A 14,276-nucleotide genomic window follows, 5' to 3' on the forward strand; every position below is an offset into this window, starting at 1 on the left:
AATAAATGGAACGGCAATTCAATAAACTAAATCTCGCGAGTCAGAACTAAACTTGCTCTATTGAACTAAACTCACATTCTGCAATCAAATAGCAATCTTCTCTCTTAAAGCAACTTCAATGGATTATACTTTATGGAACAGCATTCACAAATGAATTATGGAACAACAATCATCAACCATATATACACAACACGCTTAATGTAGCAATCTGATGATTAACGCGAATATGACTATGTTCCCAAATAGAATAACATTACTTCTGGATTTCAATAATTGAGATTTCAAATGAATCCAATACAGCAATATTCAATACGAAGGCTCTGTAACAGAAACAGTTGGCTTAGATTGTGAACATGCAATCAACTCTGAAATGATTCACTCATACAATACAGAGTCACTACATAAATCTCTTGAAAGAAACCATTAATGAATTAATTGTAACAGAGCATGGAATAGCATATGAAGAACATGTCAGATTACCAAACTATAAAGATAAACAAACCACACAGAAACCAAATTATAATGATACAAAAGCAAGTGTCCTTCGGAGCCGGGCCCTTAGCTTCCAACGGTACACCGCCTTAGATTACTCTAGACGCAGAGATGAAATAAACACCAGGTCTTTTGTATTAATGCATCAACAAATGTACAGCAAAATAAGTCTTAGTGAGATTCGATGATCAAAGTTGAATCTGAAATTCACCGTTACATATATGAACAAAAAGTCCTTTTTCTTAACACTGCTGTCCCTTTTTATAAGAGTAACGACGGAGGTGTCTAGGTAGCAAAAATAAGCAAAACAGTGATCCCTCAGGATCAAAGATCCTGAGGGATTCGCCAAGCCGTTAATCCTTTACTTTTCTTCCCCTGTTCCGCTGAGTTCATAACCCTTTTTTCTTTCCAGGGTCGTTCTGCTTCGATCTGGTCGATCTCGTTCGCATCCGGTTCCCTTCTAAAGGGACAACAGTTAGTCGTCTTTTGTCTTTTCCTTTCGAATGGCAACCCTTCGTTTCCACCCTTTCCTGCATGGAAAAATAACAATTATCAGCGATTAAGCTTCCCATACTAATTCTCACTCATTCTATTAAAATTCTTTATTTCTTTAAGTTCATTATGCAGAAAGGGTTACAATTGTTACTGAAAAGTCACTAAATTGTTCGTCAAAAACATACCTTTCCAGTGCTCCACAGCCACCAAAATTCCTATTCCAACATGTTATACCATATCCTTTAAATAATCCTCTAGAAATGAAGGTGTAGACACTCCGCACTCATACATCATATTCCAGTTACCAACCAAAATATCTATCCCATTTATTAAATGTCTTACATATTTTCCGAAAGGAGCTTCAAATTTTTTGGAAGTTAATCAAGTAGTATTCTTGGTCCAATAACCCTTCATATACATAGTTGTAGGTGGCTCGCAAAAGAAATGAAAGTGATATACGTAGTCTTCCACTACCCTTTCCAATGGATTCTCACTACTCAACTTTGTTTGAATTGATTTTGTTGAATGTGTTTGAAGTGGAGGTCACCATGGAAATCTAATGAAATCTTGTTTGAACCATAGTGAAAACAATAAATCATTTTAGATCTGAACCTCTATTGCATGTGGAAGAGTGGCACAATTTTTTCTAGCTTGGGAATAATTTTATATCCAACCTCTATTTGAAAACCACTGAAAGTGTTAAGCCAATATAATAGTAGTGATTCGCTCATTACTATTATCATTGTAATCATTATTGTTATTATTGTGCCCCTATTGTCCACATATTTTTATGTGTGCCCCATAGAAGCCCACTATTGTTATTGTTGTGCCCTTATATTAGTATTGTTATGTTAGCTTTGATTATATTGTGACCCCTTAGACTTCTATATATAGAAAAGAGGTTTAGTCATTTTTATCATCAAATAATTATTCATTTCTGTAATGTAAAGGAGGTTTCCCCATCGAAGAGGTTGAGTTTGAAGGCATTGATCTATCCTTTCTTCTATTTTGTGAGATGGCTGCATAACACTTGGTATCAGAGCTTTGGATTCTAGGGTTTCAATGCTCCAAATAGGTCATCGTGGAATTTTCGCTATAACTTTTTTTTGGTGACGTTTTTGAAGCCAAAAAAACACCCATTGGAGCGGAAATTGCTTGGAACCTTGAGTCCGAATTTCAGATCTTTTATCGCTATATTTTCATAGATATGATCCAAGGAACTTAGCATTTTTGCAAGATCCTGAATTATATCTCAAACATGCAACCTTGGGAAAATCGTTATAACTTTCTCTGTGAGTATCAGATTGAAATTGTGTAAGAATTTATAGAAACATAATGGCTTTAGCTTTTTGTGCACCATTTTCAAGTCTGAAGGTTGAAACGGTGACACGTGGCACTTTGTACAAGTTCGCTCTATTAACACTCAGGTTGTTCCCTTTGACTCCCAAGGGAATACGGTCGAGGTAACCACTAACCAATCTTTGGGTCACAGGTTCTAGCCTACCTATGACCAGAGAGGGCTCTCTCTTTATGATTTAACTTTGTTTGTACACTATTTTAGGCTAGTTATGATGTTCAAGGTTTTGTTTTGAATTTTGTTGGGTGATGATTTCAGTCAAGATAGATATATGTTTACAGGGTGATCTAGGCCATTGGGCATGGAGTCAGTGATGTTTAATTGCTTGATATGTCTGTGTTGATACAATAGTGATGCTACAGAGCCAGATAAGTGTCCAAGGAACAATTTTTAAAACCTGTAATTGGGTGTGATGTAATCAGGGCATGAAATGCAATTAAGGGTCTTTCAGTAAACTGATATGGAGAACAGTGGGAATATTACTTAGGAGCACTGAAGAATTCCTGCATAACATTCACATACGTAGAATTGATGTAAACATGAGCAATTAAGAATTCATGTTCATGATTAATTCTGAAGAAAACATTTCAACATAGATTGAATACAGGGTGTAAACAAACATATCCTGTACTATTCTTTCTCTTTGTTATTATATTGGTGAAACATGCATATGATTCAAACAAGCATAGAAATATAAAACATAGAATAAGAAGACTTATTGTTCCATTAGACAGCACAGGAATTCTGCAACAGCACGCAGAGCATCATTGAGACATCAAGCATCCAAGAAACACTGAACTTTTCCAGCCTTTTGCATTAGATTATCTGAAAATATACAATACATTTTCCTCAGAGTGAAAATCACCAACCCCTAATACGTTGCCAGGGGAGGTATATATATAAAATTTACATTAGAAAATATCTAGCTAATGAGTTAATGGCTCATTAATATTGTGCCAACTCCTGGAGCGTTGTAGCTGAGAAAATAAATGCTGTAGTAACTTCTAAGTGTATTAGCTATCCAAAATGGTCATAGAATGTTGACTTTGTGACCGTTGGAGTCGGCTGAAGATGTGCTACCAAAATTTGCGCATTTGCCTATATTTTGGCTTGCTGCCGCTGTCTTTATGCTGAGTTGCCCTTTTCGGCTGCCTTGTATGTTGTCCAGATTCTGCTTTTTGCTTTTGGCTGAGTGGAAGCTGACTAGGTTTGATCAACTGAGATCACTGAGGCAAAAGTTGCAGCATTGCCTGCCACCAATCCTCTTTGGGCAGTTGGTGTCTTCGAATTTTCACCAAGGTTTCATCTGCCTCTGTATATCTATAAAAATTAGGAGGAACCTCAAATAGGTGATTGATTTCATGTTCAATGAAAAATAGATTTTCAAGCTTGTCATAGAGGCCCTGCCCTGTTGGAGGCCCTGTTTCCTCAGAAGTACTGGCAGATGCAGTAATTTGATTTTCGACAAAATTTGTCAACCTGGTGGCATATTGCTCACGAGGGAACAGTCTTCCTGTGCTAGTTAGTAGGCTGGGCAATCCATTTCCTTGTAGTGCTCCCATTTTGAGCTTGTACTCATCCACCTCAGTCTGTATTTCATGGCATTTCCTCTCTACGGTTTGTACAAAATTCCTGAGATTCAGCACCTTTTTAGCTGTAAGGACAGCATCTGTTCTGTTAACAATGTTGACGGCTGCCAGCTCTTCCTTAGTCTGATTGTTCAGAAAATTTATCATTCTATTGGCCTGCTCAGGCCTGTTCCCTAGTACTGTCCTGGCCTTTTGGATCTCAATTTGTGCTTGGCCAATCAATTCCATTTGTTCATGCACAGTCTTGATTGACTTCCACTGTCTAGTAAGGGAGTGGTCAATCCGGGCCCACAAAATTCTCTTTATTTCTGCCAGAGCATTTTCAAGTTTGAGCTCCTTTTCTAAGGCCTTTATTTTATCTTTGAGGGCCTTAATTTCTCTAGACTGCTCTGCTACAGTCATCTTTGACTTGTCATATTTGGCCTCTAGTTCTGCCAATTTTTCCTTGGCCTCCTTGATCTCAGTTGCCTGAAGTTCCAGCTCTTTGATAGCCTTTGTCAAATCATCCATGTTTAAGCTGGAGTCAGGAGCTGTTGTTGTTGCTGTTGCTTCTGTTGTTGCTGTAGTAGTTGCAGGGGCTCTTGCTGCCTCTGTAGTGGTGGCAGTGGTTGAGGTAGTTGGAGGAGGTTGGGAGGTTGATTCTCCCTATTTGTCTTGCAGTGCCCCTTCTAGTTCCTTCTCCAGATCAATAACCTTTTGATTGAGCTGCATTATTAGATCAAGTTGCTCATCAGCCTCCTTTTCCTTCTGCAACTCTGCTGTTTGGGGGTGCTCAGTGGGAAGCAGTTTTAGCCTTTTCTTCAATGCAGTAAGATCATCATCCTTCTTTTTCATGAGGGCCCTCACGCCCTTTGGGTCCTTAGGATCATGTCCTAGGTCTATGATGATGTCCTCTAGTGTTTTAATCATGCTGTCCTTGGCCATGGAGTACATTCTCTCGAAATCCAACTGAATGTTGGTATTCTTCAGTGATTCTTTTAATTCATGGGCCATTGTGGCCCTGTCTACCAAGGTGGCATAGACCATTTCCCCCATTTGTTTGTGCAGCTCTATCTGGTCCATGGGGTGAATGTCCTTTGCCATGACTTCCACCCTTGTTCTTACAAAATCTGCAGCTGATTTAGGCTACGACACCTTGGGTTTGAAGTGACTGAGGATCATCTTCTCCTCTTGTATTTCATACACTGACATCAACCTCTCTTGCTTAGCTGGTGTCGCTTTGAGGAATTGTTTGCATACTTCTATTCTCAACAGCTCATTTTGTGCTTTTATTTCTTTGAAGGAAGCCTTGGTACTTGAAGGCTTCTTGCCCTGTTGGGTGGAGGAGGACACCTCCATGCCAAGCTTTAATCATTGCTCTTGTTGGAAAGGGCTTGTGGCCGTTTGCTGACTGTCTTCCCCTTCTTTCCTTGGACTCTCAAGGACTTCTTCACTTATTTCTTCTATGACTGGGGAGTCAACCTTTTGCCTCTTGGCCTCAGGTTGCTGGGAGGATCCACTAGCAGGAGTGGACTCTTCTCTGTCCCTTTTCTTGCCCCTCTCCTCATGTGCAGGAGTCTGCAATATAGGCGCTGTTGGTGGTTCTGTTTGTGGTGGGGGGGTTTGCTCTTGTTGTTTCCCAATTGAGGAGGCAGGCTTTTCTTTTACTATCTCTTCTTCAGCACCCATTATTCCCTTACCCTTATCTGTGCCTAGTGCTGCTGTAGATGGCGCCTGGGTGGCTGGTGCAGTTGTTGTAGTTGAAGTTCCTTCCCCCACTGGATGCGGTTGCTTGAAGACTACCTGCTGCACAGAATCCAAGTCAAGAGTTTTTTCCAAATCCTTGACATTTTTTTGCATTATTTCTTCTTCAGTTAGTTTCTCAATTAAAGTATCTTGCAACCATTCTTGTTGATTAGCATACTGCTCAATATGTGGAAATTTATAGTGCTCATAGCCTAGCAGCCTGTACTTGACCCTTCTAGCACAGAAGAAGCCTTGGGGGTCATAAGGGACCCACTGGAAGCTTTTTGATAGCTTGTATTTGTCTTTGAGGATTTGCTCAGCCTCTTGCCATCCCTCTTTTTTGTTCATGATAAAGGGGCCCAGGTGGTGTTTAAACTTGAGGTGGGCTTTCTTCTTAGCACTATGAAAGTGGGTGAGGTCAGAGTGAATAAGCTGCCTATAGTACTCCAAGGCAAACAGTCTCATTGGTACATACTTTGGCAGCCTATATGGACAGAGCTCACAGCCATAAATTCTGATGACTGTATGATCTTGGTATAGGTACCAATCACCTATTTTATAATTGTGGAGCACTGGAAAGGTATGTTTTTGACGAACAATTTAGTGACTTTTCAGTAACAATTGTAACCCTTTCTGCATAATGAGCTTAAAGAAATAAAGAATTTTAATAGAATGTGTGAGAATTAGCATGGAAAACTTAATCGCTGATAATTGTTATTTTTCCATGCAAGAAAGGGTGGAAACGAAGGATTTCCATTCAGAAGGAAAAGACAAAGAAGCAATAATTGCTGTCCCTTTAGGAGGGAACCAAATGCGAACAATATCGAACAGATCGAAGCAAGATGACCCTGGAAAGGAAGAAGGATTATCGACTCGGCGGAGCAGGGGAAGAAAAGTAAAGGATTAACGGCTTGGCGAATCCCTCAGGATCTTTGATCCTGAGGGATCGCTGTTTTGCTTATTTTTGTTACCTAGATACCTCCACCGTTACTCTTATAAAAAGGGACAGCAATGTTAAGCAAGAGGACTTTTTGTTCATATATGTAACTGTGAATTCCAGATTCAACTTTGATCATCGACTCTCACTAAGACTCGTTTTGTTGTACATTTGTTGATGTTTTAATACAAAAGACTTGGTGTTTATTTCATCTCTGCGTCTGGAGTAACCTAAGGCAGTGTGTCGTTGGAAGCTAAGGGCCCGGCTCCGAAGGACACTTGCTTTTGTATCATTATAATTTGGTTTCTGTGTGATTTGTTTATCTTTACAGTTCGGTAATCTGATATGTTTTTCATATGCTATTCCATGCTCTGTTACAATTAATTCATTAATGGTTTCTTTCGAGAAGATTTATGTCGTGACTCTGTATTGCGTGGGTGAATCTCTTCAGAGTTGATTACATGTTTGCAGTCTAAGCCAACTGTTTCTGTTACAGAGCCTTCATATTGAATATTGTTGTATTGGATTCATTTGAAATCTCGGTTATTGGAATCTGGAAGTAATATTATTCTATTTGGAAACATAGTCATATTCTCTTTAATCATCAGATTGCTATAGTAAGTGTGTTGTGTATATACGTTTGATGATTGCTGTTTCATAATTCATTTGTGAATATTGTTCCATAAAGTATAATTCATTGAAGTTGCTTTAGAGAGAAGATTGCTATCTGATTGCAGGATGTGAGTTTAATTCAATAGAGCAAGCGTAGTCTGACTCGCGAGGTTTAGTTTATTGGATTGCTGTTCCATTTCTTGCTGTTCCATTTATTGTTGTTCCATTTCAGATTTGTTGTTCCGTTTTCTATTTGCTGTTCCATTCTACTTTCTGTCGTTCCAGTTACTTGCATTTACTGTTTTGGTGTGAGAGAAGGTCTAAGGCTGTAGTGAGCCTCAGCAAGTCGCTGCCTAGCTCCCAGACCTATGGTCCATGCTCTAATTTCCTTTCCATTAGTTTCTAGAGGGATGGGTTATCGCTTCCGTACCCTTGACTAATAAACTGCGTTGTGTGATTTTATTCTTTTTAAAAGCAATTTAGTCATAGGTTTAGAAGCCGTTTACTCTTGTATTTTCTAGACACTGTACTACTAAGCATTACTCTGACGAATAGCCTCGGATTGAGTTACTCTTTGCAATAACAAAGCGTTCTCGGATTGACTTATTAATGTAGCATAACTAGAGGTGAAAGAGACCCTTGTTACAGCTCTACATTTTGGCGCCGTTGTCGGGGAAAGAGTACAGCCGTTTGTCTTTTACAGAGTAGTGTACGAGTCTGCTAGGGGAGAGTTGGATTTTAAAAACGGAAGGTAAGAACCTGCGTACGGAGCATGTAAAAGCCCTGCTCCACCGTCCGCTTTCCTGGCAGAATTGTGGGTTGAATAGAATTTGGTAGTTTATAGAGTGCATGACTAAGCAGAAAAAGCCAGAAAAAATTATCAAACCTCCGTTCAAACCCAAAAAAGCCAAAGGGCCGGTGACCCTTGGCCGAACAACCTTCATAGACGAAATCTATAAGAAAACTGAATCTCAGCCATCAGTAGGGTTTAGGAAAACCAATTCTAAACAACCTACTAGCTCCCTTCAGGCCGCAGGATCACCATCTGTAGCGTTCGCTGAGGTGCATAGTCAGACTGATAAACAGGACTTTCAAGAAATTGAAAATTCTATTCCAGAATGACTGCAGGAAGGGGATCTAAGCAATCTTTGTGAAGGAGAAGGGGAAACAGGAGAAGTTGAGGAGCCAAGATCTCCTCCTAGGATAATTCATCCATTAAAAAGCCCAGATAAAGGAAGCGCTGTAAAAATCATTGAAGGGATTCAATATCCTCAAGCAACAGGGACTCTCGTTATTCCAGATAAAGGAAGTACTATTAAAACAATCCTTGTTAAGGCCGTTCCTTCTCCGCCTAGGAATACCCTCTTAGAAATCCCGAAAGGTTACTGGCACATATTCGATCCCATGGCACAGAATCAGCCAAACACTCAAACTTCTACATTACAATATCCTATAGTGGATTCCGCAGCAAATGCTCCTATGAAAGCAATTCCCCTTCAACACATTCCTACATTTCATGGACTTACATCAGAGGATCCTGATGCATTCTTATTTGAATTTGATGTATTATGCAGGGGATATGATTACACCACTGACCCCCAGAAATTAAAGTTGTTCCCCTCCACTTTGAAAGGAGCAGCTTTAAGATGGTTTATGGGTTTAGGTGGTGGGGTTATAAATAACTGGGAGCAGATGAAAGAATCTTTCCTAAAGAAATATCAAGATTATTGTAGGTCTAGAGAACTGAAAGATGAAATATTTCAGATGACAGCTAGACCAAACAAAACACTAGAAGAATATGTAGAACATTTTCAGTATAATTTGCAGAGATCTCCATATGCGTCACTACCTCTGCTTGATAATGTGTTAAAAACAGCATTGATTAGAGGCATGAAGGAACAATGGATTGAAACATTAAATATCATGGGAAGAGGGGATATTTATCAAGAAAATGTTGCTGACATCATTGATTTATGTATCAGGAGCTCGAGAGGTAGCACGAGGATAAAGCCAGCAGAATATGATCGGTTTGTCAAAGATAACAAAATACCAATAGAAGGAGTAACACGTGTAGAACTTGGGAATTTATTAGAAAATTTTAAAACTGATATCCTGGGGACATTGACTACACAACTTGATATTGTGCAGGCTAAACAGAAGCAGATAGAGGTAGAACAGAATTTGGCGATCTTCTGCCCCCGATGTAGAAGAAAACATAGCCACAAGGAATGTCCGTTGGATGCAGTTCAAACATGTGCTATCTGTACAAAAGATCATCTTACTGAAAGTTGCCCCTCACTTCCTGGATTGAAAGCAGTATATAAGGAAGCAGAAGAAGAGCCAGAATCAGCATACTTCGTTAACCAGCGTCGCCAATGGCAACCAAGGCAATCAGGTATGTTTTCAGATCCAACTTCTTCTTTTCAGCCTCCACAATATAACGCTCAGCAATATAGTATGTGGCAAAACCAATCTCAACCTCCATTTCCGAACTGGTCATCACAACCATTTCCTTCTTCAAATCCATGGATGAATCAGCCAAGCCAATTTGGTTGGCCGAATTTTCCTTACGCCCCACCATATTGGCAGAATAGCTCATACCCTCCGCAATGGACCCCCCCTACTTCACAAAGTTCACCCTGGCAGACAAATTGGCCAAAATCGACATATCAGCCAACATGAACTATTCTGCTCCCTCAACCGACTCTGCCAGCTTTGCAACAAAATCCCCAGTGTAATCTGAGACCGCAACTCCTAGCCCAACCCAATCCTAATCCTAATAACAAGCCGGTCTAATCCCTCCAAATTATAGAATCAGCAGAAATCGGACCCGAACTGAGGGAGTGCAATGATCTTCAGTTAAGATCTGGACGTATAATAGAAACAGAGGGAGATAAAACAGTTCACATTGAAGATCAGTTACCAATAGAACAACCGTTACAACAAGAGGGTGCAAATAAGGAGCAGACAAATCATCAAGCAAATACGCCCTCTCCTCCCTTCCCAAAACGATTAGTCATACCACGACCTGTACAACATCCAGACTTTGACATTCTGGGAGAGCTACAAAACCTATACATACGAATTCCTTTCCTCCAAGCCATTCAAGACATCCCTATATATGCAAAAACTATAAAAGAATTGTGCATAAAAAAACCAAGGAGGAATATAACCACTAACCCAAGAGTCCAAGTAGTCGGTACTTTATCTGACCTATTATCAGGAGCACCCATTAAATATGAAGATCCAGGAAATCCAATCGTAACTGTCCAAATCTATGGCCAGACCCTGACTAATACTTTAGTTGATTTAGGAGCTGCAATTAATATTTTGACAACTTCTACATGCCAAAAGCTCGGTATTACATCGGTAGAACCCACCTCTACTTTGTTAGAATTGGCTGACCGATCCGTAGTTCGACCAGAAGGAACTCTATATGATGTCATGGTCTCTATAGATTCTTGGGAATACCCAACTGATTTCCTGGTAATTAATCCAAAAACCCGACTGGATGGACACCCGCTAATTTTAGGTAGACCTTGGCTTGCTACCGCCGATGCTTACATTGGTTGCCGGCAGGGGAATATGACCATAACTAGAGGACCAGATATTAAAAACCTAGTCCTATACCCTCCAGCACAGCCAAGTCTGACAATGATAAAAACTAACTAGCACCCTGTATCATACCTTACTGACAATATCAGATCACCATTGACTATACAGAGGGCCCTAGACTTTAAAGACCAAACAGAAGATGATGCCATCAATAAATTTGTTAGTCAAACTGAATCTAGACCCCATGCACAGTGTTTTATGATAGAAGCTGCATTTGAGAACGAACTAGAAGAAGATCCCTTGAAAGATACACATGACCAAACGATACCTGTAACTTCTGTTGCCAATAGTAAAGCAGTGGAAATTGAACCGGGAAAAACGCTAAACATCAATGCCAACCTTACACCGGATCAAGAAATAAAACTCATCCACCTGTTACGGAAGCATCAAGAAGCATTTGCGTGGGATTACCCCGATATGAAAGGGATTGACCCCCAATTGTGCACCCACCATATTTATATAGAAAAAGATGCAAGACCTGTCCGTCAACCGCAAAGAAGACTCAACCCTCACCTAAAAGATGTTGTAAAAGCAGAACTTCAGAAGCTTTTAGATGTTAATTTTATCTATCCTATTTCTGATAGTAAGTGGGTCTCTCCACTTGTGGTTGTACCCAAGAAGAATGGGAAATGGAGGATTTGCGTGGATTATAGAGAGTTAAACAAAGCCACACAAAAAGACCATTTTCCCCTCCCATTCATAGACCAAGTATTGGACACGTTAGCGGGAAAGAAATTCTTTTCTTTCCTGGATGGCTTCAGTGGATACAATCAGATTCAGATTTCCCCTGAAGACTAGGATAAAACTACCTTTACTTGTCCTTGGGGAACGTTCGCCTATAGAGTTCTACCCTTTGGCCTATGTAATGATCCTGCCACATTCCAAAGGGCCATTCTTAGCATCTTTGCAGATTTAATAAATGATGGGCTTGAAGTATACATGGATGACTTTACACCATACGGAGATGATTTTGATCCATCTCTGGACACCCTAGAAAAAGTCCTACAGCGTTGCATTGATACCAGGCTTTGTCTAAGCCACGAAAAATGTTATATGATGATGACTGAAGGACTCATTCTTGGACATTTCATCTCAGCAGTTGGAATTCAGGTAGATCCGGCCAAAATTCAAATTCTGTTGCTTATCCCCACCCCCACTACTCAGACAGAGGTACGCAGCTTTCTTGGATTTTCTGGGTATTACAGACGATTTATAGAACATTATTCACACATTGCTGCACCTTTATATGCATTAACTGGTAATGTTGATTTCATGTGGACAGAAAAATGCGACCGCGCTTTCCAGGATTTAAAGAAGCTTGTATCAACAGCTCCAGTCCTTCGAGGACCAAACTGGAATTTACCGTTCCAAATCTCATCTGATGCCTCAGACACAGCAATCGGTGCAGTCCTGGGGCAGGAGGAGGATAAAAAACCATACGCTATTTATTATATCAGCAAAAATTTATCCCCTGCTGAATTAAATTACACTGTCACCGAAAAGGAATTCCTCGCTGTAATACATGCTGTCAATAAATTTAGACATTATATTACAGGCTATCCCGTTGTTTTATATACAGATCATTCTGCTATCAAATATTTAGAAAATAAGCCTGTTACAAATGCTAGAATAATGAGATGGTTGATCTTATTGCAGGAGTTCGATATCACAATCAAAGATAGACCCGGCAAGGAAAACCCTGTAGCTGATTTTCTCTCACGAATACCAAAATCAATTGAGGCAGCAGCAGTGGAAGACCAATTTCCCGATGAGCACCTGTTTGCTGTTGCTGTTCAAACACCTTGGTATGCTGATGTTTCCAACTACCTTGCAGTAGGTAAGCTACCAAAACATTTAACCCCTAATGAATGTAAGCAGATTGTTCAGAAGAGTACTCGGTTTTCGTGGATCGGGGGTTATTTGTTCCACACAGGAGCAGACATGCAAATTAGAAGGTGTATCCGAGAAGATGAAATTTTCGACATCTTAAAAGCTTGTCATAATGGACAATGTGGGGGACACTTTGCCGAGAAATGAACAACACATAAATTATTGCAGATAGGATACTACTGGCCTACAATCTTTAAGGATTCAAAGAAATTTGTTCAAGCCTGTGACAGCTGCCAGCGAGCAGGACGACCTGGTCAAGCCGATGAAATGCCTCTGAGGCCACAATTAGTTATTGAACCATTTGAACGATGGGCTCTTGACTTCGTTGGACCCATCAACCCATCATCAAATCAGAGAATATATATTTTGGTAGCCACAGAATATGTTACCAAATGGGTTGAGGCCGAAGCATTGCCTAGAGCTACAGAAGATTTGGTAATACAGTTCCTGTTCCATTTGTTTGTACGATATGGCCTTCCGAGAGAAATAATCACAGACGGAGGACCACAATTTGTCTAAAACAAATTAGCTGCAACACTTGACAATTATCACGTCCAGCACAAAATTACTACCCCATATCACCCGCAGGTGAATGGGCAAGTAGAAAGTAGCAATGAGGTAATAGAATCAATCCTAACAAAAACCATTACTTCACATAGGCGTGATTGGGCCGCCCGACTACCTGAAGCACTCTGGGCCTATAGAACCACCTGGAGAAGCACCACTGGTTATTCACCCTATCAATTAGTGTTTGGGAAACAACCTATTTTCCCCATAGAATTCGAAATCCAAACACTACGAACTGCTCAGGAAGTTGGCCTAGATTTAAGTGAGGCACAAATCAATCGACTATAGCAGATTAATGAACTGGACGAAATAAGGCTCTCTGCATTACAAAACACAGCACTTATTCAGCAGCAGCGAGCTAAATGGCATGATTCACTTATCAAGAATAAAGTCTTTCATGAAGGAGACTGGGCTCTGTTATATGACTCTCGGTTTCAGGATTTCCCGCGGAAACTGCAGACTCGTTGGTTGGGGCCATACGAAATCCAGAAAGTACATGATAATGGGACCCTTACCCTCATCACAATCGATGGTTCTGGATATGCATTCAAGGTAAATGGCCACCGAGTTCGTCTCTATCGCTGGCCACTCACTAGGGAATCCTTCTGTGAGCAGCTACGTCAAGACACTGACATGGAAATTTCAGGAGAAGAAGTAAAACCTTCCTCACCTATAGTTCAGTAAGGAACGCATTTTTTTGACCTGTACATAAGTTCTTGTATATACGTTTTCTTAATATTTCTTTGATCTTTCTTTCTTAAGATTGCTTTTTACAGTCAGCGTGTTTTTGCTGTTCCTTTTCCAAAAAGGAACAGCAGTCGCTTGTTTCCGTGTTTTTGCTGTTCCTTTTTCAAAAGGAATAGCATTTCTGTGTTTTTGCTGTCCCTTTTTCAAAAGGAACAGCATTTCTGTGTTTTTGCTGTCCCTTTTTCAAAAGGAACAGCATTTCTGGGTTTTTGTTGTTCCTTTTCCAAAAGGAACAGCAGTTGCTTCATCG

Source organism: Pinus tabuliformis, chromosome J (assembly GCF_031772625.1).
Source record: "Pinus tabuliformis cultivar Carrire ecotype Pingquan chromosome J, CPIR1, whole genome shotgun sequence".
Lineage (NCBI taxonomy): Eukaryota > Viridiplantae > Streptophyta > Pinopsida > Pinales > Pinaceae > Pinus > Pinus tabuliformis.